Raw genomic sequence first — 24,744 nt, 5'->3', positions numbered from 1 at the left:
CAAATTAGTTCTAGATTTGGAGTTGTTTCATTATTAATATTAATCAATTCAAGTGACTTTATACATTAACTTTCCAACCAGAATATGTAATTTTGTAGATGTCTTTGGGTAGATAATCTTTCTACAAGACCCACATCTTAGTTTAACTCACCATTCAGATCTATAACACATTTTCTCTTAATTGCACACTTCTTCAAATAAAACAAGCATAGACACTTTAGTTTATATAGAATTTTAAGATTTAAGAGTCTGCTTATCCCGCTCCTGGGCATATATCCAGAAGGAACCCTACTTCAAATGACACCTGCACCCCAATGTTCATAGCAGCACTATTTACAATAGCCAAGACATGGAAGCAGCCTAGATGTCCATCAACAGATGACTGGATAAAGAAGATGTGGTATATTTATACAATGAAATACTATTCAGCCATAAAAAACGACAACATAACGCCATTTGCAGCAACATGGATGCTCCTAGAGAATGTCATTCTAAGTGAAGTAAGCCAGAAAGAGAAAGAGAAATACCATATGAGATTGCTCATATGTGGAATCTAAAAAAAAAAAGAAACCATAAATACAAAACAGAAACAGACTCACAGACAAACTTGTGGTTGCCAAGGGGTCACGGGGTAGGAAAGGACAGACTAGGATTTCAAAATGTAGAATAGATAAACAAGATTATACTGTATAGCACAGGGAAATATATACAAGATCCTGTGGTGGCTCACAGTGAAAAAAATGTGACAATGAATATATGTATGTTCATGTATAACTGAAAAATTGTGCTCTACACTGGAATTTGACACAACATTGTAAGATGACTATAACTCAATAAAAAATGTTTAAAAAAATATAGCTATCACTTTAAAAAAAGTTTGCTTAAAGTGAAGCTTTATTTCTTTACATCCATCCTATTTTTTATTTTTAGTTAAGAATTTCTACCCTGAACCTAATCTAAAACTTCATTTGTTATAATGCAGTAGAGGAGAAATATTGGTTATTGATCATACATTACATAATTTATAGCAAGTATTACTGGTATGAGCCAACCATTAAGTTTAGAATGGCTTCCTCTGGATATTGGCGGGGAGAAGAGTTAATTATTCTCATTACAGACTTCACAAGGAAAGATGGCCCTCACTGTAAATGGCACAAAGGCTGGGTGACCAGCCACGCTTGGTTGCCACTACTCCTCTCTCTCATCAAAGCACTGGGTAAAGATTTTAAGACCAAAGGCTTAGATCCACTGTTCATTGTGAACCACACTATTTTGTCCCATTTAAAAGGTCTGAATCAAATTTTAGTTTGAGTGTGAATTTGTAGCAAGAAACTTATTTTTGGATTCAAATGATCATTGTTTAAATTCCTTGGCTGAGTTAAAGTTTTTCATAACATAAACCACACTTAAAAATAGTGTGGCAGATTGGTGTAGTAACTGCCCCCAACCAATGCTACCTGCCTATATCCATGAAGAGCATAATGTTCTTCCATGTGGACCTTGGGCCTGGCCATGCGACTTGCTTTGGCCAATGAGATATTAGCAAACACGTGCAAGCAGAGACGTGAAAGGAGCTTACACTCTAGGGCTGAATCTTGTTTGTCTCTGGGAATCTTTCAGCCACAATATGAACCTGGGCTAACTTTCAGGAGGATAAGAGACCCTGTGGCATACTGAAAATCCTGTAACTGAATTCAATAGATAATTACTGAATGCCATTCATTTGGTTATCGGCAAGAAATTAATTGATTATTGTGATGACCTGATTGTCTGTCTTGGACTAGAGACTAAATTCCATGACTGTAGGGGCACATCCGCTTTTCCTTACTATTGCATCTTCAATATCCAGCCCAATGTCTGGAATATAGTAGATACAGAAAAAATAGTTGGTGGGGGAGGATGTAGCTCAAGTGGTAGAGTGCATGTCTAGCATGCACAAGGTCCTGGGTTCAATCCCCAGTATCTCTTCTAAAAATAAATAAATAAATGAACCTAATTACCCCCCCAATTTTTTTTTAATTAAAATTAAAATGGAAAAAATAGTTGTTAAGTGAGTGAACACAACAAAGGTTACAACTAGTCCCCTGCTCTGTATGAACTCACAATCTAACAACCAACCCCTGGTACCACTTGCTCTGATAACCTGTGGCCCTGCCCGGGATATAAATACAATGGTACAAGAACAGGGAGAAGGAGTGACGAGCTCGGCCTTGGGGACTCAGGGAAGGATCCACGAAAGCATGACATTTAAGCTGCGCCTTGGTATCTCTAAAAATTGTGTCGTCTTGATTTAGTCATTCTCTCTTTGCCAAAATACACCTACTTAATTCTTGTTGGTATGAATCAGTAAAGAACCTTCTGGCTCTACAAGCTTAATTTGACTACACAAAGTTGGCGTGTGTGTGTTGCATGTGTGATATGCAAGAAAAATGCACCATCCAAAACTCATCAATTCTCTGGGCCAGTGTTGCCCCTCATGCCCACTGGGCTTTGGAAGACAGGGCAGGGAAATCGAGGAGCTGTAGCATCTAAGAACAACTGGGTTGAACGTGGCCAAAGAATTTCCATGATTGCTTTATGTCGTATCTCCAAAGATCAGTAAGAATGCTTTTGTTGGCAGGTAACAGAAAACCAAACCCAAGTCAAACAATAAGGAAAATATACAGTCATACCTCGTTTTATTGTGATTTGCTATATTGCGCTTCCCAGACATTGTGGGTTTTTTTATTTTGTTTTGTTTTGTTTTGTTTTTTTAAACAGATTGAAGGTTTGTGGCAACCGTGCGTCCAGCAAGTCTATTGGTGTCATTTTTCCAACAGCATTTGCTCACTTTGGGTCTCTGTGTCACATTTTGGTAATTTTCACAATATTTCAAACTTTTCCATTATTATTATATTTGTTACGGTGATCATTGATTTTTGTTGTTACTACTACAACTTGCTGAACACTCAGATGATGGGTAGCATTTTTTAGTAACAAAGTGTTTTTAATCAAGGTATATACTTTGTATTTTTTTAGACATAATGCTACTGTACACTTAATAGGCCTCAGTGTAGTAAACAACTTTTATACTCACTGGGAAACCAAAAAATTGATGTGACTCACTTTATTGTATTATTCACTTCATTGCAGTGGCCTGGAACCAAACCAGCAACATCTCTGAAGTATGGCTACATTTTCTCAGAGATAAATAAATAAAATGAAAATATATTCTCTCTCAAAGCAGAAGTCCTTGGGTATGGAGATTTTAGGATTCATTTCATATTTTTGTTCCATCTTGCTCTGCTATCCTAGTTTATCAGTATTGTCCTCAGACTAGCTTTCATCAAGTTACATGATGGCTGCTGCAATTCCTGCCATCACATGCAGAATGACAAAATCCAGAGGTAAAAGAGACTATCTTCCTTGAGTGCTTCCTTTAAGATCTGAAAATCTTACTTTGACGGTCCTGAGGAAAATTGCCCCTCACGTTTCCTTGGTCAGGTCTAAGCTACCAGCTCACATCTCAACTAACCATTAGCAAATGAAATGAGACAACCATTATAGGCTTAAATTACTCAGGATTCACCTTTGAGCTGGGGAAGGGATTACCTTCCCCATGGAGCACAATTTGAGCAAAATCAGATTTCTGCTAAAGAAGAGGAGACTGTGGGGAAATGCATGTGGGGTAAGCAACCAATACAGTCTGCTGTACTAAAGTACTCAAAGGCCCCATTGTTCTTGATTCTTCAAACACTCATTCACGTAACCCCATTCCTCAGCTGCAGAAAAGGGAGTAAGAGTGGCAGACGCAGAGAACATTTCTAGACAATGACAAGGCTCTACTTGCTGGTTGTGGCTCATATAGACCCCTGCAGCTTCCCCCTAGGCACAGATTTGCTGACAGCTGGAGAAGGGGACAGATGAAATACATTCCCCTTCTACATAAAACGACATCAACACCTACACACTGAAATGAGATGGAGAATTAGCAACAAGGTGAACTTGAGCTGGAGGATTAACTCCATACAAGAATCTAGAATTCATAAAGTATTTTTAGCTAGAGATGGTAATAAGATATACAGATTGCTCTCAGATGAAGAAATGTCATACTGCCTACGTGTTAGAGGCTTTTTATAAGTATAGCTTTTTTATAAATGAATTAATTTTGAACAAGTGTGGCATGCGGTATAGACCAAATCTATCAGCATGGATCTGACCATGGAGAGTCCATTTCCACTGTATCTGTAGGATCGTTTTTATTTGTTTTCATTTGTTACTTGGTACTGGGTAAACAGATTTTTCAGATATTCCCACCAAGATAGATGAAGCATCTCATTTCCTATAGAGAACTATTATTACATCCAGGCTATCAAACGCTGCTAAACAAAAGAAATCATTATTCTCCAAAATACTTTTTCAACTGACATGAATATTTACTATCCCTCAAGATTTCACTATCTAATAGAGAAAAAAGGCAGATAATTTACATAACAACAGCTGTCTTAATAGCTCGAGAGTCACCATCGTACATAAAACTTCTGATTTTCCCTTTAATTGTCAAGGAGTTGGCCTGAATAAGCAATTAGAAAACCCTCATTAGGAGAATTTACATTGAGATGGATAAATGTGGTTAAAATAAAGGAAACTGAAGAATGAATAGAGGGGAAGAGACACAGATGTTAAGAGCCCACTGCTGATTCTCTGACTGGAGTTTCCCTAGAGGGAAATAAATCCAGTCCTTGCCAACAGGCTGACCTTCTTCCTGGGCCAGAGCCTCAGTGAGGCCTGACGGTCAACTTACGTCACTGAAACACAGGGGCTTGATATCCACCAACAACTCCAATCCAGGCCCCCACCAGGGACTATATCTTTGAGTGGCTCTCTGTTCAAGTCTATGAAAAGGCTGGCTGAAGGACATGATAAGTAAGGAGGACAGAATCCATCATTTCTCTGCACACTCTGGTTTTTAGTCTTGGACCAAGTTAGGGCAACATGACTGTCTTTTGGAGCATAATTTCTTGGCCTCATTAAGACCTGCTTTGACCAGGTGACATTTTGTCATCACGTCCTTGGTGGTTGTAAAGTTATACTACAAGATGCAGCATCAAAAAATCTGGTTCTGTGTGATAGGGATGTAATTGACCACACTGTGCCCCAACTTTCTCATTTTTTTCTCATCTCAAGAGCACTTACAATGGCAGCTTATAGGCCATTATCTCACTTAATCTGTAAAACAACACAATATCGTGAGTACAAGTACGCTCATACAAAAGGTGAAAAAAATTGAGAATTAGAGAGATTAAATAATTTGCCCAAGGTCAACTGCAGAGCTGGTTTTCAACCCAAAACTCAGTGCTCTCTCCTCCATTACATACCTCAAACACTAGCGTAAATCTGCTCCATAGAAAATGAGAACTATGTAACCACTTACAGCCCCACTTTTCCCTTGGCTCCCAGGAAATTCAGAGTAAAGGTTGTTCACTTACAGCAACTTTTCTGGAACTTATAGTTTCTATATAGTTTCTATTTTATTTATACTTTATATGGCCTTGATAGTTTTCATTTATATTTTACCATTTTATTTTACTTTCTATAAATGATCTCAAATTATTTGAAGAATGAGGAAAGGATTAAAAAAATCTACCAACAAATAGATAATTCCCATTATTTTGGCGATTGTTAAAACAGCAGCTTGTGATTTATCTTTCTTTGCCTACGGCCATATCCACAACCTCATGATAGGCTAGCTGCAGGCCTGACTCGGTTTACAGTAGTTTATCAAAATATTAACAGTTGTAGTTGTTCCTCCTCCTTCTAGCAACAATATCTCTATTTTCTTTTAGAGCATCACTCCCTCCCATGCTGTCTATGGGATTTTGGAGGGCTGCCTTCAAATTCCTATTGAATTGGGCATGGTCAACCAGCATATTCATCCACTGAACATAGCGACCAGTTAAGAGATAGGCACCTGACTCAAGTGTGTCCAATGAGAGTCCATCTCAGGATTCCGTAGGTCTATTGAAAGTCAAGCTGTTTTTTCTACTATAATTTCTGAGTAGGGTGCAGGGATGGACCTGCAGGCAGCCATTTAACTCCCAAAAGAGAGGATCTACCTAAGAGTTAAGCAGTCTAAGAACTGGGAGATAAGAATAGACTGGGCTGATGGTACAGACTGAGTCCCTGGGACCAGCCATACTTGATTGAGATGCTTTAGTTACATGGGTAAATATATTACCCCTCTCCAGAAAGATAGCCAACATGTGTGTATGTATACACTGACACACAAACTGACACACACACTTTTGTTTTTGTTTACACGGTCTCAGTTGGGTTTTTATCACTTACACTTACACTTACACTTTTTTTATGGTCTCTTCATTTCTCTTTAATAATGAACAGTATTCTTTACACAGTTATAACATGATTTCAAGAGTAGAAGAAACATTACTGACAGACTTCAGGGTATAAAAATATCACTTTTAAGGATAGCTAGTTGAGGTTTTTAAACACACAAGTTTTTTTTTAAGTTTTCAGGTTTATAGTGTCATCAAATTTTGTTTAAGGTCAGGATTACAATCAAAGCCATGAAGATGGTTTATTTTACAGGCTAATTTCCACAATGCAGGGGCAATACTTCTCAAACTTAGGTGGGCATCAGAATCCGCTGGAGGGCTTCTTAAAAACAGCCTGCTGGCCCCACCCCAGTCTGTGATTCAGCAGGTCTGGGGTTGGGCCTGAGAATCTGCATTTCTATTAAGTTCCCAGGAAAGTCTGCCACCACTGATCCCACATCATACTTGGAGACCCACTGTATAAAAGAAGTAAGATCTATCCACCTCTGGCAACAGCTGTAAACTTCTGGCACCAGGACTCTGGCACTGTTCTTGTGCAGGGTAGGTGGGTGGAGATCTGACTAATACTCTCAGAAACTGGTGAACAAGCTTGTGTTAAAGCCAACTTCTTCCATGAAGCCTTCTCTAACTCTCCTGGGTCACACTGACACTCTTCCACATCTTTCAACTAAAATTCACATTGAGTGTAGACATAGTAACTCATCCTTCAGTTAGGCACTTGATGATTTATATAACTCTTTAATCAGTCTTATGATCAATCAATAGTGCCAACCTGATTTACTCACTACCTTGTAAGGCTTTGGGAAGGCTGAGACCTCAACATATTGCTATGACTTTTCTCCCCTCCCTTCATCCTTTTAACCCTCCCTCCAATCTCTCTCTCTCTCTCTTAAGTTTTTCCCACAGTACCTACCCCAGTACATAACAGGAATACAATAACTGACTGTTGAATTGTTACGGTGTTTCAGCACTAATGTCTTCAGTGAACATTTTATGAGAAAGATAAGTTACACTATTTTTGTAGTGTTGGTTGATTTCTTTCGCTCTCACAGTCTCCTCACCTTTAATACGGAAAACTAGCTTTTTCAAACCTAACTATTACCAACTACATAAAATAATTTGACATGATAACCAGCTCTGTGGCAGATTCTGCTCGCTTCCTACCTAGTATTTAGCTATTCTCCCTCTCATCTAATTGGAAACTGGGTTTCATTATAGATAACAATATAGCCAGTTAAAAATATTCACCTTCTTAGGTTCATTTGAACCTGAGGTTAACTGAGTGATCAAATTCTGGCCATTGAGTCAACAAATGAATGAAATATAAATGTATATCAGAAAATTGGCCTTTTGAGAAATCTTTTAACAATGGGCAGACTTATCTGATATCCTTTTCAGTTCTTTGCCTTGACCTTCAATTCTTTCCTTCTTCCCGGAATATAGACACAAAGCCTAGAGAGGCAGCAGCCATCTTGTGACAATGAGGAAACAAGCATGAGGATAACCTGAAAGCTAAGATCTACAAACCAATGAGGACAGTGGGAGAAGAAAAGAGATAGGTCCCCAATGACATCACTGTGTTATTGTACCAGACCTGGATTGCTTATTGCATGAAATAAATAAGCCTCTTTACCTGGCTAGGCCACTGTAGTTGGTTCTTCTGCCAAATACATTTCTAAGTGATACAGACCTTTCCCTTTTTAATTTTTTGATGATTTTATCAATTTTTAAAAAATGGCCCCATGGTATTACTATCCTCTGAGAAAATCAAGAGCAATCATGATGAAAAGAGCTCTAACCATTGCTTTTGGGCCCACAGTGCATTGATACTGCAGGAGCAGCACCATTAGCTTAAAAATTCCACCTCTATGATCAAAATACATCACCAAAAAAGTTCTCATAAACTATGCCTGCTTTCTTTCTTCAAGTGCTTTAATTTTATAAGTCCTTCCTGTAACAGGGTGCTCTCTTTTCTGGGTAATTTACAAGATACTTATAGTTGGAAGTCAAAGGTAGCTGGATGAGGAGACCCATTTGTTACACACATACATCTGCACCAGCAGTCTGTCAAACGTAACTCTCTGTAGTGTTTTTAATCTGCTCCTTACGGTAAAGACTCCCTCCTGAAGATGTAGAAGGCTTATTTGAAACACACACACACATACACAACACACTAACTTGCTCAGAAATGCAACTAAACAGTCCTTCAGCCCTCACGTCCTCTCCCCCACACTTACAACTTCAGCCAAAGAGCATTAAGTACATACTCTGCATATTTTGCACCTGGAAACTTTTGTGGTCAATAGCAACTTCTGACCTACTTCTGTGAGTTGTTGTCAAGGCCAAACTATGTTCTCCAATCCATCACGGGGAGTGATCTCATCTAGAGAATCACTTGCTTCCAAGGATGCAAATGCAATTTTATTTTTCAGGAATTTATAAACATTTCCTTTGAAGCTTCAGAGGAGGAATACTTGGTAAGCTTTGACATAAATTGTTTAGAATTGTGACTTGAAAATCGTGTCCTATTCCTTGTGTTTGGTTAATGTGTCTGCAAACAACACACACGTAGGAGAAATCTTAGGAGAAAATCTGCTATAAATTGTTATCTTTTCTTTTGAGGTAGAAAATTAACATATCATTGTGAGGTGCAAATCCTTCATTGGTGTTAGTCGCTTTCCTTTTTAAAAATGTTTCCTTATCCATGGAAAAGTCTGTGCTCGTTTTTACCCGAAAGTTACTGTAAATTGCTCAACTCAGATTCCTGAAAGCATCTTAAACATCTGCTCCCTCGAACATGCACTGTCCTGCTTGCATCTTATGTCTTTTCATCTCAGATCCTCTGGCCTTTCTTTAGGGGACAAGTGGTCGGGCACAAATCAATCTTTCACTCTCTTTCTCTCTCATTCACATGGAGCTCAAGTTCATACAGATGAATTTTTTAAATTATGTTTAGTACGTTAGAAACCAAACAAGGAAGACATATCATGTCAACATACTTTGCATGGCTGATTCCATAAAACTGCAGTGAATGCTCTAGGGTAAACGTAAAGCATCTGTTTCTGCAAGAGGAACGCAACGTAAGCATGAATATTAAAAAAATAAGCAGAGGCTTAAGAAATTCTTTTAAAATGCCCTAAAGTAATAGAGTGAAGCAGGTCCAGCCATGCCTGCTTCTCTCATTTAGACTCTCAAAAACACTCTTATACCTCTTCTCAGTCCAGCCTTGTCCAAGAGGGTACAAATTCTGAATCCATGCAGCCCAGCTCAAAGCAAGCCACGGCCACTTCTCTCCGAGAGGGGCCTCAGGACTATTGGATGGGGGCCGTGGGCCAAGCTCCCTTTCCGGAGGGGAGTTGTGAATCACAGAGAAATGTGTTCCTGGGAAATCCACCCCATGCATATTGGCCGGTAGGGAATTCAGAGTGCCTTTCCAACTAACCTACTGGATGGCTTCCCTAATATTTGGGCCAAAGGTGTTGCTCAGCTAACATGCAACGCATAGGAGGAGCGCTAAATTAAAGGGCCAGCCTCCTCAAATTGTGAAGTTGGCAAAACTGTTCTTTAGGGTCCCTCCTCCACTGCCACTTCTTTCCCTGGACTGATGTCTATTAACTTCCTACTACGTGTCAAGAGGTTCTGGACTGAAGAAGGCGCTGGCAGTCTTGTGGGGGGGTTCTATGATGGAGACAGGTTCGAGGAGACAGCGGCCACGAGTAAGCTCATCTAGCCCTGGAGTGGGGGTGGGCAAGGTGCAGGTGGAGGACTGTCAGAGAAAGGTTCTAGAGCAGGGGCCGGTAAACTCCTACTGCAAGCGGTCAGGCAGGAACTATTAAGAGAAATATTTCAGGCCATAGAGAGCGTATTTCCTTTGCTGCAAAGTCTTCTTTGTTTGTTTCACAGCCCCTTAAAAATGTAAAAACCATTCTTAGCCTGTGGCAGGAACGATATAATGCTGACTTGGCCCCTGGGCCATGCATGGTGGTTTCTAGTCTTCCAAGGGAATTAATAACTGGGCTGAATCCGTGAGGACAAGACATAAAATTAACTACTGTTTCATAAGCAACTTGATTTGTCAGGTTCTGGACCATTTGCTTTACAAAGTTCATTTCATTTAATCATCACAATGCTATAGGAGGGTTCTATTATTATTGTAACTATTTACTGATGAGGAAACAGGCCCTGGGCATTAAATCACTTGCCCAAAGTCACAGCCATGGGGTTCAACTGAGACTGGAACCCAGGTCTATTAGGCTTCAAAGTGGCCAAGTGCAGGCCAAGTAAACTTGTGTAGGTTGTGCCCTGGACAGAGGCACCCGCAGAAGAGGCATGAGGGGCTGAAATCCAGCCCACACCCCACTGGCCAAGCCCTCAGTCTGGCTGAGGAGCTGCATCCAACCCAAGGAAGGGGTAGGTGACCTTTACACAGAGGTGCCACCTATTCACCAAGCCATGCACTTATGAGGCTGTGCTGGAGGGGTTGGGGGATACCTGGTTCTAACTGGCCCGAAGACAATCATTCTTAGAACTGTAACCAGGAAAAGTTAGGAGGGAAAACTAAGATTTTGCCTAGATCCCTGCACTAGAGAACATGCTAATACTTTAAATAATGACTTAACAATATTGTGAAGCCACAGTGAGATACCACTTCATAGCCACTGGGATGGATATAATTAATAAGATGGACAATAACAAATATTGGCAAAGATGTGAAGAAACTGGAAATGTCGTATGTTGTTGGTGGAATGTAAAATGATGCAGCCACTTTGGAAAACAGTTTGGCGGTTTCTCAAAAAGTTAAGCAGAGAGTTGCTTTATGGCCCTGGAATTCTATTCCTAGTTATATTCCCAAGGTATATCCCATAAAATCTTGTATATGAATGTTCACAGCAGCATTATTCAAAATAGCCAAAAAGTGAAAACTACCTAAATGTCCATTAAATGATGATTAGATGAACAAACTGTGGTATGTCCATACAATACGGTCAATGGTACTCTGCTCTATAAAGGGATAAAGTGCTGACACAAGCTACAACGTGGATGAACCCCAAAAACATATGCTATGCAAAAGAAACCAGATACAAGATGCCACATGTTGTATGACTCTATTTATATGAAATACACAGAATAGCAAAACCATAGAGACAGAAAGTAGACGACTGGCGGCCACAGGCTGGGCGTAGGGGAGAAATGGGAAGTGACTGATAATGGGTAAAGAGCTTCTTTTCGGGGTGGTGGAAATGTTCTGAAATTGGACAGTGGTGATGGCTGCATAACTTTATGATTAAACTAAAAGTCACAGAATTGTGCACTATAAAATGGAGAATTTTATGGTATATAATAATAAATATCTCAATTCAAAAAAAACACTGTATATTTGATCTCTCTTTCCCCACCATGAGGCCTTCCAGCTGGCTCTCCCCCTCTCGCCTTCATGCCTTCACTAATCTGAGGTTGTCGGCTGGGGCAGGTGTCCAAGTTAGTGGCCCTGGCTCAGCTTATCTGGGTATGGGAGGAGGGGATGGCACCGGGACCATACTCTGAGCAGCAACGGCAGCGGTCCTAAGAAACATAGTTAACCCCACTGGCTGGAAAGTGGAAGAGTCGGGCTTGGGTGGGAGCAGTGGGGACAGTGAGGTAGAGGGAGATGGGGCTGCAGAGGGACAGGCTGTAGACCATGGGGGTGGCACTCCAGGACTGGCCTGGATGCTGAAGTTCTTCTCTCCCCACCTATGCTTCCATCATCCACATGGCTGCCAAGGAAGCTTCTGGTCTAACAGTCCACCCTGCCGTGCTGAAGCTTCAGCAGGGTCCCTCCTCCCAGAGGTGTGTGTGTTCCAGAAGAGGACCCAAAAGAGAGCAACACTTCACTCTGACACAGTACCTTGTTCATGGCAGAAAACCAGGCACCAAAGGCTCCTGGAGAGGGAGAAACTTTTCCAGTGGGGTTCCAGCCTCGACACACCCTAGGGGTTGAATACTTTTTCACAAGAGACCCACAAAACACCGTCTGTATTATACAATTATAAAATCACTAGGAAAAGCAACTTTTGTGCTGGACCCAAACACTCACATCTACAGCTCTTGGGGATCTTCCTGTTACCCACTGCGCTGACAATCACCAGGATGGAGCCAGCCACTAAGTCATTCCATCCTTGTTCTACATGTATGTAACCTTCCCCAACAGACTGCAGGCTCCCGGAGTCAGTAGCTTTGTCTTCACAGATCTTTTTCCCCTCGGGGAGGAGAGTGATGTTTACCCAGGGCCCCTCATTCTGCCTGCTGGTTGCCACCAACAATTGACCATTAATTGATGTTATTTAAACCTTTCTCGTTAGAAATAATTAATAGACTCCTCTTGTGTACTATCAAGAAAATGCCTCTGAGGTTTCTGCAAGGAACTGCATCTAATTAACTCTCAAGCCATCTATTTTAGATGCCAGCAGTGCCTAACAAGGAAAGCTCCCACAGTGGTCCCCAGCCCCTCCCCACATGGGATCACGCAGCTGCTGTTTGTCCGTTTGACACACCTAATAGGAATACAGCCAGGGTACAAAAGGAGACTTGATAAAAATAACCCAGACAAGTCTCCAATCACCAACTGGTAAATATTCCTAGTCTCGCTTTTTTAAAGGAGGAAGCAGGAAATCACAGTGTACTGCTAAAAACAATAGCAGACAGACCAAAAAAAAGCCTCCACAGGATGGGGAGAGAGGGTGGTGGGGAAGGCCCAGGCCCTCCGTGCCCCTCAGTCTTCATCCCAGGGGAGGCAGAAGAGGCTGAGGTAGGGGGTCCTGGAGCACACCTGGACCCAGAGGGACCACATTTGCCGAGAGTGTGGGGAACAGATGGGAGGGGGAGAGAGTTGGAGCCAAGATCTGTAAGATCTCTCTCAGAATGTAACAGCAGTTGGGAACAGGAGACTCACCGTCCTAACGTGTCCTCTAAAGACCAATATAGAGCATAACCCCCCACCCCAAAACGAAACGAAGTCTGCCTGTTTTTAAGCCTTCACATTTAAGCACCTGATGTTGCTTTCTCTTAAAGGAATGAGATGAAGCTTCCTGAGGAGATTCCAAGATGATGCGTGAGGTCAGGGGCCGCACGAGGCAGACTCCAAGGGGCCTCCCAGGGTGGGCGCGAGGCCTCGGTGGCTGGTCACTGGGCTCTGTGCCCAAGGGCCTGACCTTACTCCTCACACCAGCCCTCTGATGTGATGGGGCCGCTGTCACCCTCAACTTATGGAAGAGGAAACCCTGGAGAGGTCAATAACTCGCCGGATTCACGTTGCTAGTAAGTACGGAGCTGGTCTTTAAACCTAAGTCGGCCTGATTCTAGACCTCAGACTCAATCTAAGCCACTTTCATATATGACAGTGGTCAGAAATCACCTAGGAATACTCTAGAAAATCTAAAAGGCTGACACCAAAGCCATAAAAACTGAGATACATGTAAAAAACAGTGGCCATTAGGAAGATTACTTGCTTCATCAATGATGATGAAATGTTTAGAAGAAAAACCCCAAGAAAAAATGGGCACTGAATAACTATCTTCAGAAGACAAACTATTCTGAAAACTTACAGGTCCTGTATTTTGCCATAACCACCATGATACCTGTAGGGTAATATTATTAGCCTGATTCTTTCATTATATAGAAAAACCTCACATAAACCTTCTTCTGTATTAGACTATGGACTCACCATGGTAACAGAAGCAGGTAACCATTGTCACCTCTCTGCAGCCCCTACCACCAGATGTGTCCTTACACACACACACACACACACACACACACACACACCACACACTCCTACAGGGAGAACACTGTGGAGAGAGAGGCTCTCTCTGCTCCAAGGTGATCTAACATTTCCCTTTGCTGGGCTGGAGTGGGTCTGGGACAGCAAGAACTACTGCAGTGGTGAGCTGGCCAGATCAGTGGCAGTGGCAGCCATACTGGAAAATGCAGTGAGGAGGCAGTGGGTCCCAGATAGCATCATTGGAGAGGAGACGGGGGTGTCCCCTGGTGATAAGGGTGTTGGGAGACGAAAGACACATACTGACTGGGAGGTATTGACCTGTAGGGGATATCTGTGATTTGGACACTGGATATTAAGGGGGCTCAAGTTAATTCTTCTGGGGAAGATGAGAGTGCTTCGGAGGGATCACAGGCCTACAGCAATGTTTATGCAAAAATAATGCCGTGAATCAAAATGAACCAAAAGTTGGATGACTACAGATGAATATCTTAGTTTCCTCTATTCATGCTCAGTAATATTTATTACACCCATCATAGTTTATTCCAGAAAGGATACAAGGTAGGTAGCTCATAAAGATATCTTCCATATAGCAAAGAAGCATAAATTAAAAATAGGGCTAGATAAATATTTTTTAACTTATAAGAAAAATAAAGAAAAAATATACAAGACTTAGGATCTAACATGGTGCTAGGAGTTAGAGCTAAAATGCACATCATACAAAGGCTATTGATGGATTTCTGGTAATCTGTTAGACATGGCAGGAACCATCTGTCTGAGCCTAACCATAAAATATAGTTAGGAAATATGAACTCAGTCACACATTTCCTGTGACACTTTAATCATCACATGAAAGCAAGTAAGAATAATAAAAAGAGAGTATTTTGTTTGCCAAAGAAAAATCTGAAGAAGATGGCCCTATAAAATTTATATCAAAAGCACCATGTAGGCCAATTTTTAAAAGCACTCTGCAGACAAATTCAGGTGGCAGCTGATTAAGAACCACTGAAGAACGGGAGAGTCATTAGGTGCTACATAAATCAAAGGGCTATTCAATAGCTGAAAGTAGCAGAGAAAGTTGGAAAAAAAACTGTCAGTTTTGATAACATATGTAGTACAGGATAAAACTGTTTCTCTTCCAAGCATACTCTCAAAAAAAAAATCAAGTCTTTATATAGTTTTTACAAGGAGATGGTATCTTAAAACTCACTTCAGGGTATTCAATGAAGATTCCAAATAGGAAATCAAAATTCAATTGATTTGGGAGTAGTTCCAGGTTAGTATTCAGTCATAAAGCAATCTGTTTTTCCCTTCTTATGGATGATTTTGAACAAACCCTAAGCTCTTCTGGAATTTTAACTGCATGAGGACTCAGGTTCCATTCTTAAGAATGTGGGGCCTCAGTTGCAAAGGTGCCCCTTCTGGTGTGCGCACCATGTGGCTTGCGGCCACCAGAAGCCAGTTATCAGCGTATCATGGGCACCAATTATCAGAAAGATGGAAAGAAGCTGCTTAGGTTCTATCTCAAAGTGAGTTCCATCATTTACCTGCTTTAGAATCACTTGTTACAAATTCAGATCCCCAGGCTCCACTCTGCCTGCCCTGAATCAGGCTCTCTCGGGTGGAGCCTGAGAACCTGCATTTTTCACAAGCTCCCAGGTTATTGTTATGTCCACGAATGTCTGAGCATCCTGACTGTGGGGTATCATGAGCGATGCTTGGGTTTTTATATCAGTCAGTGTGTTTATACCAGGTCAGTATGTGACTTCAGCTTTTTTGAGTTCAGGGACTATGATAAAAAATAGTGAATTTTATTCATTAAATATTTCTTGAGGGCCTGCTATGGGCAAGAGCCTGTGGACTAGGCATGGGGGTAAATGCAGATATTAAGGTGAGTAAGATAGTCCCAGCTTTCACGGGAGTGTATATGTGCTGGTAGAGGAGAGAGATGCAGATTTTCCAGAAAACTAAGCCAAGGGCTGGGGCAGCAGAACCAGTGGAGGCTGTTGCTCTCAAGGCATAAGCAGTCCTTCCCTCCCAAGCCAGTGCTCCAACTGGGAGCCCACGGGGTGACAGATGCCGCCTGAGAGCCCTGCCAGGACCCTGCTCCTCCCACCTCTCCCCACGCCCCTCTTCCCTTCACACACTGCACAGGTGGCTGGGCCACGTCATCAGGGCAGATCAGAGGAGCACAGGAATGGGCACGTCCTGGGAGTTGAGAAGGGTGAAGGGTTGGGAGGGAGGGCTTGAAGGACTGAACCTAACTGTGCAACGTGACGAGCAGGAAAAATTTCCTCTGCTCCAGTCCGTATTTTCTGCCAAGGTTGTGTCCTGCTATATTTAGCTATATTAGAATTATTTATCCATGAATTTCATGGCAAATCATAGGCCAAATACTCATCATAGCGCTGTACTGAAAATTTGAGGCCAGCAAAATCTAGCCAGTGCTGTGCTCCAGTGCAAGGTTTTGGGGTATGTGCGTGAGGTGAGCCTCAGGGGAGGGCCATGATGTCCCCTGGCAAGTGTGTGCCTGTCAAGACCGCCCTCACGGGTGGAAGAAGAAGCAGTGGGAGGGAGGCAGAAGCACAGAGAGGGCAGACACAAGTTCTAGGGTCTAAGACCTCCTGTTAAACTTTCTGGCTAAGGGCCGCCAGAGTGAGTGCCCTCCTCCCAGCGTATATTTCACTGTGGAACCCAGACAATCTCTTGTCCTTGTTTCACTATTTTTGATGAAAGAAAATCAGTGCCAACACTCTGTCTCCCTCACCTTGCTTCCTCTAGCAATTCACAAAAACTACTCAGGGAGCATGTGTATTACAATTGATCCACTACAATGTAGCCTAGTGCCAGGGTTCAAAGCCCAGCCTACCCCTTTCCAGCAGTGTGACTTCAGGAATGTTATTTAACCTCTTAGTGCCTCAGTTTCTCCATCTATAAAATGAGCCCATGATAGAACCAATTTCATGAGCTGTGAGGTTTAAATGGAAACTACCCAAAACAGTGTGTGGCACCTAGTCAGCACCCCATATACCTTAGTTATTATTCTTTCCCTTTCCAAAGTTCCTACAAGAACAAAACAACAAGTAAAGAGCTGAATAGACCACTTACTTTGAAAATATAAATGCATGAAAGTTTCAGTTTCAGTGGAACAAAAGGCATACCCTCTTAAAAGCACATCTTGTTTACAGAAGTGAGTCTACTGGCTATGGTTCCTGCAGAAGCTCTTTGTTCTGTGTTCCATTGCATCAGTGGGTATAGCTCCTACATCCCCACACCTGGCTCAAGCACCCATTCCCCCCAACACCCACCTTCCTATACTGATTCCTGGAAACCATCCTTCTTTCACTCCACCCTTCAAATCAGAAATGTCCTTCCTTTTCTTGGATAAACAACTTCAGTTCCCACTTTAGCCCCGCTTTCTTGGATATAATCAATCAAAATTTTCCTCTAACAATAAAAACCTATCAAATGCTGACAATATGTTAGCCAAGAGTTTCTCTGCATTTTTATGCATACTTCTATCTTTCCTATCTGGATCAATATTTTTTTTCCAGAATTTGGTGATTGTTTTCACATAATAGAGGGTTGCACGAGGATACAATTCCATACTCTATGCAATGGATACATCATTTGTGGCTGCCTGAAATCTTTTGAACACTTTATCAGTATTTTGACAGCTTTCCACAGTGTGAATCCTGCTTTTCCAACTTTTCTTGCTTCCCTTGAAGTTATTAGTGACCATTTAGAAATACACAGAATTCCTTGGTTGGGGTCCTGGGACAGCTTTTTAAAGTCGACTGACTTGGCTGGAAGGTTGGCTCCTTTTCTCCTCTCTCACCTCCATCCCTGTTACCACCTTGAGAAGCAGATGTGATGGCTGGAGCTTCAGTGGCCATTTTGGATCATGAAGCAATCTTAAGCATGCAATCCATCCACAAAAAAGTGGCTCCTTGATGACTATGTGGTTGCCATGCCAGTCTAGAACTGCCTATCTTTGGATGCATTTTATAAACAAGGAAAATAAACTTCTATCTGTGTAGGCCAATTTTATTTTGTCTTTTTATTACATGTAGCCCAATTTAATCTCATATATATTATATATGTATGTTATATATATTATACATTATATATTTAGTCCTGTATACTATATTTCACTTATCAAAGATAGAATCAAGCTTTGATTCAGATTTCTGAACTCTCATATGAAAGATAAGACCATATTTTAACAACTAACAAAAAAAAAGAGAGAGAGAAAACCAGACACTGTGTATCTCCTAATGAGATGAAATAGAAAGCATTCAGCACCTACGATATATCCTTACCAAAACAATGACCTGGAATCTGAGTAAGCCTAAGCATTGAACCACCAATTTACAGGAAATACAGAAAGCAGAGTAGTATGTTCTGCAATACCACAGGAATGCAATCATCAAACCCCATAATGTAGGAAACTCTAGTAAGACAAATGGTTTAGTTTCCCCAAAAGTAAGTTGCACGGTGAGGGGTGGGAGGTGTGGTGAGGGAGAAGGAAAAAGAACTTATAAGAAATTTATTAAAAGAAATTTGAGACATATCAAAAAACACAACATGTAGAAACTTTCTCAGAAAACTGAGCTCATTTTGAGGCAATCAATTTGAGCACAATGCAAGCGCTATATGGACTTCTATGCTATTAAGGCATTAATATTAATTTTTAAAGTTGCAACAATGTATATAGCTTTATGTATATGTAATATATGTATGTAATACAATGTAATAATGGTATAGTTTTAAGTTCATATGTACATGTTTGTAGAGACACATACTGAAATATTTATAGATGAAAGGACATGATATCTGAGAGTTGATACAAAATAATCCAAGGATGAGGTGGGGGATTTGAGAATATATATGAAATAAAATAGACCATGTGTCTTAGTCAGTTTGGGCTGCTATAACAAAAATACAATAGACTGGGTGGCTTAAACAACAGAAATTTACTTCTCACAGTTATGGAGGCTTGAAGTCCACAACCAAGGTGCTGGCTGACTGGGTTCCTGGTGAGAGCTCCCTTTCTGGTTTGCAGCGGGCTGCCTTATTGCTATATCCTCATATGGCAGACAGAGAGATCATTTCTCCCATGTTCCTCTTCTTCAGAAGGGCACTTGTCTCACTCATGAGGGCCCCACCCTTATGACCTAGTTACCTCCTAAAGGCCCCACCTCTAAATACTATCACATTGGGGATTGAGGCTTCATATATGAATTTTGAGGGGACACAAATATTCAGTCCATAGCCCGGTGTGTTGGTAAATGGTGCAGCTGGGATAAGAGTACCAAAACAATTTTCTTCTAATATGCCAGATTCTTTTCTCCAGAAGTAATAATTAATAGAATCAGAAGCTTATCTGAACTGGCATAGGAAAGCCAAAGCATTGGAATCAGGATTTCACATTAGAGAAGCAAAATCCCAGGAGACATATAAACTACTCACTGCTTATGGTTTTCCCCTGAAATTCCTTCTTTTCATGTGTCCAAAACTTTTAGGGACATTCATCACTGACAATGAAATTATCTTTTGATGAATTAGCATAATTATATATAATTCTTCCTAGTTAATTTCTTGGGTCACCTCAATACTCATGGAAGATTTTGGGTCCCTATTAAGACTGCACAGCAGCAAAAGTCGTTTGCTCATGTAAATAGAAGGTTTTATATCGTTCTGGAAGAGAGTTTTGCAGGTGGAGTGAGTCTGGAATAAAGGCATTCTTCAAGTAACCCTTCCAACGGGTGGGTCAGGACATTAGAACAAATTCAGGATGGATGTTTGCAGAGGTGCTGGTCTGGCCAGACCATTTACAGATTATCCTTGCTTAAACTCTTGGTTTCCAGTTGGGCAATTTCTTTAATGACGGCAAGCTGAGGGACCCTTAAAAGCCACTGGCATTGCAAGTTCCTTTTGGCTCCACTAATTCAATAGGAAATTTCTGCACAAAGCTATTTGAAACACCTAAGTATCTCTAAAACTTTGCTGTATAAAGTGAGAAGCAGGCACCATTAGCAGTAATGTAACCTGGGACATGTTGGAAAATGCAGAATCTCAGGTCCCACTCCAGATCTACTGCATTTTACCAAGATTCCCCTTGATTCATACACATCTTATCATCTGATAACCAATCTTTCAGAAAACTACCTAGGTGCTCCCATCTGCTCTGTAGTAATGTGCAGTGAACAGCTCCCTGTGAAATGATCTAGTCGGCATTCTGCAACAAAATTAAACTTACTCTCTAAAGAGATTTTCTTTCTTTAGTGCCATCCTCTGTGCTTATCAGAGGGTGATTCACGGAAAGATAACAATAAAACACAGACTCTCAGGGATAATCTACCACACCTGATAACTCTTTATCTTTGTTTCTTGCCAAACTACAAACAGGTTTTGGCTGGCCAGAGAGGAATTTTTCCAATTGCTGGTTTCTCCCAGTGGATAAAATATGGCAGCCATCCCCAGCAAAGGCAATGCAGGTAAGAGCTGCTTCTCCTTGACCCTTGTGTTCTCTTAAATTATACACCACAGGGGGAAAGTTATTGATTAACAACAACAAGGCCTGAAATCCCCCGAAGTACAGAACTTAATGAAATAGCTCAGGACCGATGCAGTGATAGCAGCCTGCTCTCCCTCTGTCCCTTTCTTCCATCATGGTTACACGTTGTTATATGTCATCTGATAAGGAGTTTGAGATGAAAAGAAACAACAACTCATGAACTGAAAACTTCCACTGAGATATTTTCCAGTGAATTAGATGAAATCAGGAAACGCACACAAGGTGCCACAAAAGAGACCCATAGATAGGGCATTTGAATCTATTTTTATGCTATCATCTCTTTGCTGCTGAAATTTTTTGAGGCAATTGACTACTGTCTTCTATATCCCCTTCCCCAAAGAAAAAGCAGAGTCAGCAGAACAATTGAAACAAGAACAAAAGACAACAAGTAAAAAGGAAAGGAGAAAATATAGAAAAAGATGATTTCTGTTTCATACCTGATTATTTTTTCTCATAATTTCTTTTTATTTTACGTTTCTCTTTTGAGCATCTAAGGTTTCAGCTGTGACTTACTAAGAAAGCTGTTTGTTTTGAAAGCCAAGTTTTTCCAAGTGAGAGAAGAGTGACTTGGAATTCTAAAAGCCAAGCCTGAGGGAAGAAGACATCAAGTTTATCAACAAAATCAAAGACTGATAAAAGAATACTGTAAGAGCTAGCTGCTTCGCAAAAGTCGAGGGATGTTTAGTTGGGTGGTGGGATGAGAATGAAGAGGGTCAAGACTAGATCTTAGAAGCTGGGTGGGTCACTAGGAAAAGGTCTGGGGCTCAACCCCCTGGGGCCAGGTGGTTTGGGGAGAGCCAGACTGATGGAAACTGCAGCACATTTGCTGGGAATCCCAGAGGACAAGGGGCTGGCGGCACAGGTGTGTCCCCTGAGGCTCTAGGACGTCTGGAAGCCTTGATTCTGATCAAAGGTTGAGGTTTAAGATGGTGACAGCTGAGGGAGCTACTCAGACACATGGACCTGGTGCAGTTCACTCTGAGAAGTCCTCTGGGGTTTTCTGAAGCTATGAGACAGGGCCAGAGGGACCTGGCATCAGGACAAGGAGGAGGCAGCCCGTGTGGCCTTGCTGAGCAGAGGCCCTGGGGGGGGCCAGGGTCAGCCGACTTAGATGCAGAAGCAACAGGCCCAGTGACCTGGGACGATCCCAGACAAGACAGCATTTGGACAAGGTATCACTCTCCCGAGGTCGCACAAACCCTCAGGGAACTTGATCAGCCACAGGGAGAAGGCATGAAAGGAAAGGGAAGAGGAGGCTCCTGAGAAGTTGATTTGAACTGGAAGAAACTGAGATACCCTTCTATCTTCAGTGGAAATGGGGATTCCTGTGCTAGGTTTATTTTATATTAGAAAAAAAAATTTTTAATGTTACATTTTTGCACACCCAATCTCACACCTTTTACAAGTATGTATAGTATACGATTTATGTATATATACTTAAATTTACTAGAAAGTCGAACTCTGAATAATGGAGAGGGTGGGAAGGAGGGGCCCTTCTAAAAGTCCTGAGTTAATTTCTGTAACTTTCTTTAAGATTGTGAGCTTGTGGTTACGGCTTAAAGAATAGGTGGGCTATAGTATGACAGAGGAGGGAGATGGCTTAAATGAGTTCTGGAGGAAGGAAAGGACCAGGTAAGACCAACTGTCAAAAAGCATTCAACGTTACCTTAGGAGATTTAAAGAACCTACTTTTGGGGGGAGGGTAGCAGCTCAGTGGTAGTGCACATGCTTAGCATGCACGAGGTTCTAGGTTCAATCCCCAGTACCTCCATTTAAAAAAATAATCTATTTTGATTGCGAAATTTATCTGTGTTTCCTCAACACAATCAAATTAGTTCCAGGCTCCATCAATAGGAAACAAACATCTAAATCATTAAATAAACAGCAGATAACATCCCTCCCCACTAAATAAAACAGAACATCACCTGTTGCTTTTCCCAAGTAAGGTCTGTCAGTTCCTTCTACACTTGCATAATTAAAACAATAATTCTTAAAATAGTACGCACCATTGATTCTGTGAAAATAGAACTTGCCTATTTGGTCATCCGAACCCACATCTGCCATCATTTTTGATGGGGGAAAAGTACTTGAGGAATTTCTATCTAGCAAAAGATTTATCTTCTTGCCAGGTACTTCAGCCATAGCAAAGTAATCACTTAGAAGGCAGGAGCACAGCCTGGCAATTTTCTAAGTGAGAATGGAGGTGGTCTGCCAGCACATGTCCCTTCTGCTAATGCGCAGTCCCAAGGACAGCCCTGCTAAACAGCACTGCAAGAATAATGTGGATCCTGAGAGCTTCTGGTTCGCTAGGGACCTACAGGCTCCAATGCAAAAACAAAAACAGAACGACAAAGACTGCTTGCCCAAATCTCCTTTGGACACCTGAAAAAGAAATACTAGTAGAAACTTTTAAGGTGAGATGGAAATTTTCAATCTTTTTATATATACAAGTATAAGAAAGAATATTAAATCACACATTTAAAAAAATCAACCGTCTATTTTTAGTGCCATTAGCACAATTATTAGGGAACCATTTCGTTTTCTATGCCTTAAGTGGTGACTTCTGAGAAGCAGGAAGAGCATTTCTCTCTGTGCTGTTGGAGGATCCTTTGGAGCTCTGCTGTTGAGACTATTCAAGGCCAAAAGCAGCCGGCACTACTCATTTACATCTTTTAGCATCTATTACAATCAGAGCTTCTTAAGTATAAAAAAGTCGAATTACTTCCCATTAAATTTGAGTTTCTGACAAAATAAATTGAGAAGAAATTTCACTAAAATATATTCTCAAAAAGAACATTATAAGATAAATATAATTTCTAATAAAACAATATTGGAAGCAATATATTCATATAACATTTAAAGAAAGTTTTATAAAAAGATAATTACACCTTTGAAATTGTGAAATATAGAATATATACAAAAGAACGTATGAAAACACATCCTTATAATTATTAATTTTGAGTGAATTATGGCTTTGAGCTGTAACTCAAGGATCATACAACCCTAAGATCGACTGTAAGTAATTAGAAGACTAAGAATAAACTACTGAAAATATTGTTGCTAAGGCTGAAGAATGAAATCCATGTGAAATGATAGAATAATCTGGGTTCTTAGACACCCCAAAAAAGGGATGATTCAGTGTTTTCATCAATAGCCTTTTTGTGATGCTGTAAAAATTTTTTTCTTCCTCTCAAATGTTATATTACAAAATGTTACAAACTGATTTGATAATTAAATAAGGGAAAATTCATCTTTCATTTGCATTTTTTGAATTTTATATATGTGATTGAAAATATATTATCTGAATAACTCAATAATTCAAATTACTCATGTTCACATAAAGTCAAAAGAAATTTGATATTTATAATTAAAATATAAAATTATACACCTATGAATACACACTCAAAATATAAAAGGCGTAAGTAAAACAATCAAATGCAATGAGTAAAATAGTAACTTTTATTATTTTGGGTAACAATGGTTGACTTTCTCACACACCAGGATAAAAAAAATACACCCTCAAAAGTCCAGGATGTTGAAATGAAATGATTGGTCTCTGGGACACTTCACTAATGTACACATTGTCTCTGAGTACTTAGCAATAACCAAGTCACTCTTTACATTTCTGATTAGATAAAACAATAATCTATAAAGGTATCTCAATATATCACTGATTAAAAATATAGTATGTATATAATGTATATCTATTAAAAATGTTCAGTACCAAAAACACCTTTGCTAGGAAAAAAAAAAAAAAAAACCTGGCTAAAACAAATTGATCTGGCTTGAACCAAATGCCACAAAACATACATAATCAAACTTCTTTAAAACATTTACCCTGAAAGGCTTTGGCAGATATTACAAATGAACAGTTGTTAAAATAATATGCATAAATATTGGCAATTCAGATCAAGACCCAGTAAAAAACAATTCATCAGTTAGTGGCATTAAGGAACATCACTTCAATAATGCAATCTGTGCTGGGACTGTGCTAAGCATTTTACATGGTTTCTTTCAATCAATCCTTTTAACAACTCTGCCAAGTAGGGACTTTTGCCTCTGTTATACATGTTATGCCT

The 24,744-nt window shown here is 40.5% G+C and overlaps 1 protein-coding gene and 1 long non-coding RNA gene across 4 annotated transcripts in view; one reads left to right on the top strand and one right to left on the bottom strand.

Annotated features, from left to right (window-relative positions):
• Positions 1–24,744, bottom strand: part of UST (uronyl 2-sulfotransferase) — a 385,158-nt gene that overhangs the window by 120,078 nt on the left and 240,336 nt on the right. The gene's annotated exons all lie outside the window — the stretch shown is intronic.
• LOC116665437 lies at positions 13,054–23,830 on the top strand. Of its 2 annotated transcripts, none has more exons than XR_004322055.1 (3): positions 13,054–13,119; positions 13,383–13,628; positions 20,497–21,005. It is a non-coding gene; the product is annotated as an uncharacterized LOC116665437 (long non-coding RNA). The 2 variants fall into 2 exon arrangements; XR_004322054.1 differs by lacking the exon at positions 13,054–13,119 and adding an exon at positions 21,153–23,830 and having other exon boundaries at positions 13,171–13,628; positions 20,497–20,585.

This window comes from Camelus ferus, chromosome 8 (assembly GCF_009834535.1).
Source record: "Camelus ferus isolate YT-003-E chromosome 8, BCGSAC_Cfer_1.0, whole genome shotgun sequence".
In the NCBI taxonomy this organism is placed as follows: Eukaryota; Metazoa; Chordata; class Mammalia; order Artiodactyla; family Camelidae; genus Camelus; species Camelus ferus.
Note: the sequence above shows the minus strand (reverse complement) of the source record. Positions and strands in the feature narration are given on the sequence as shown.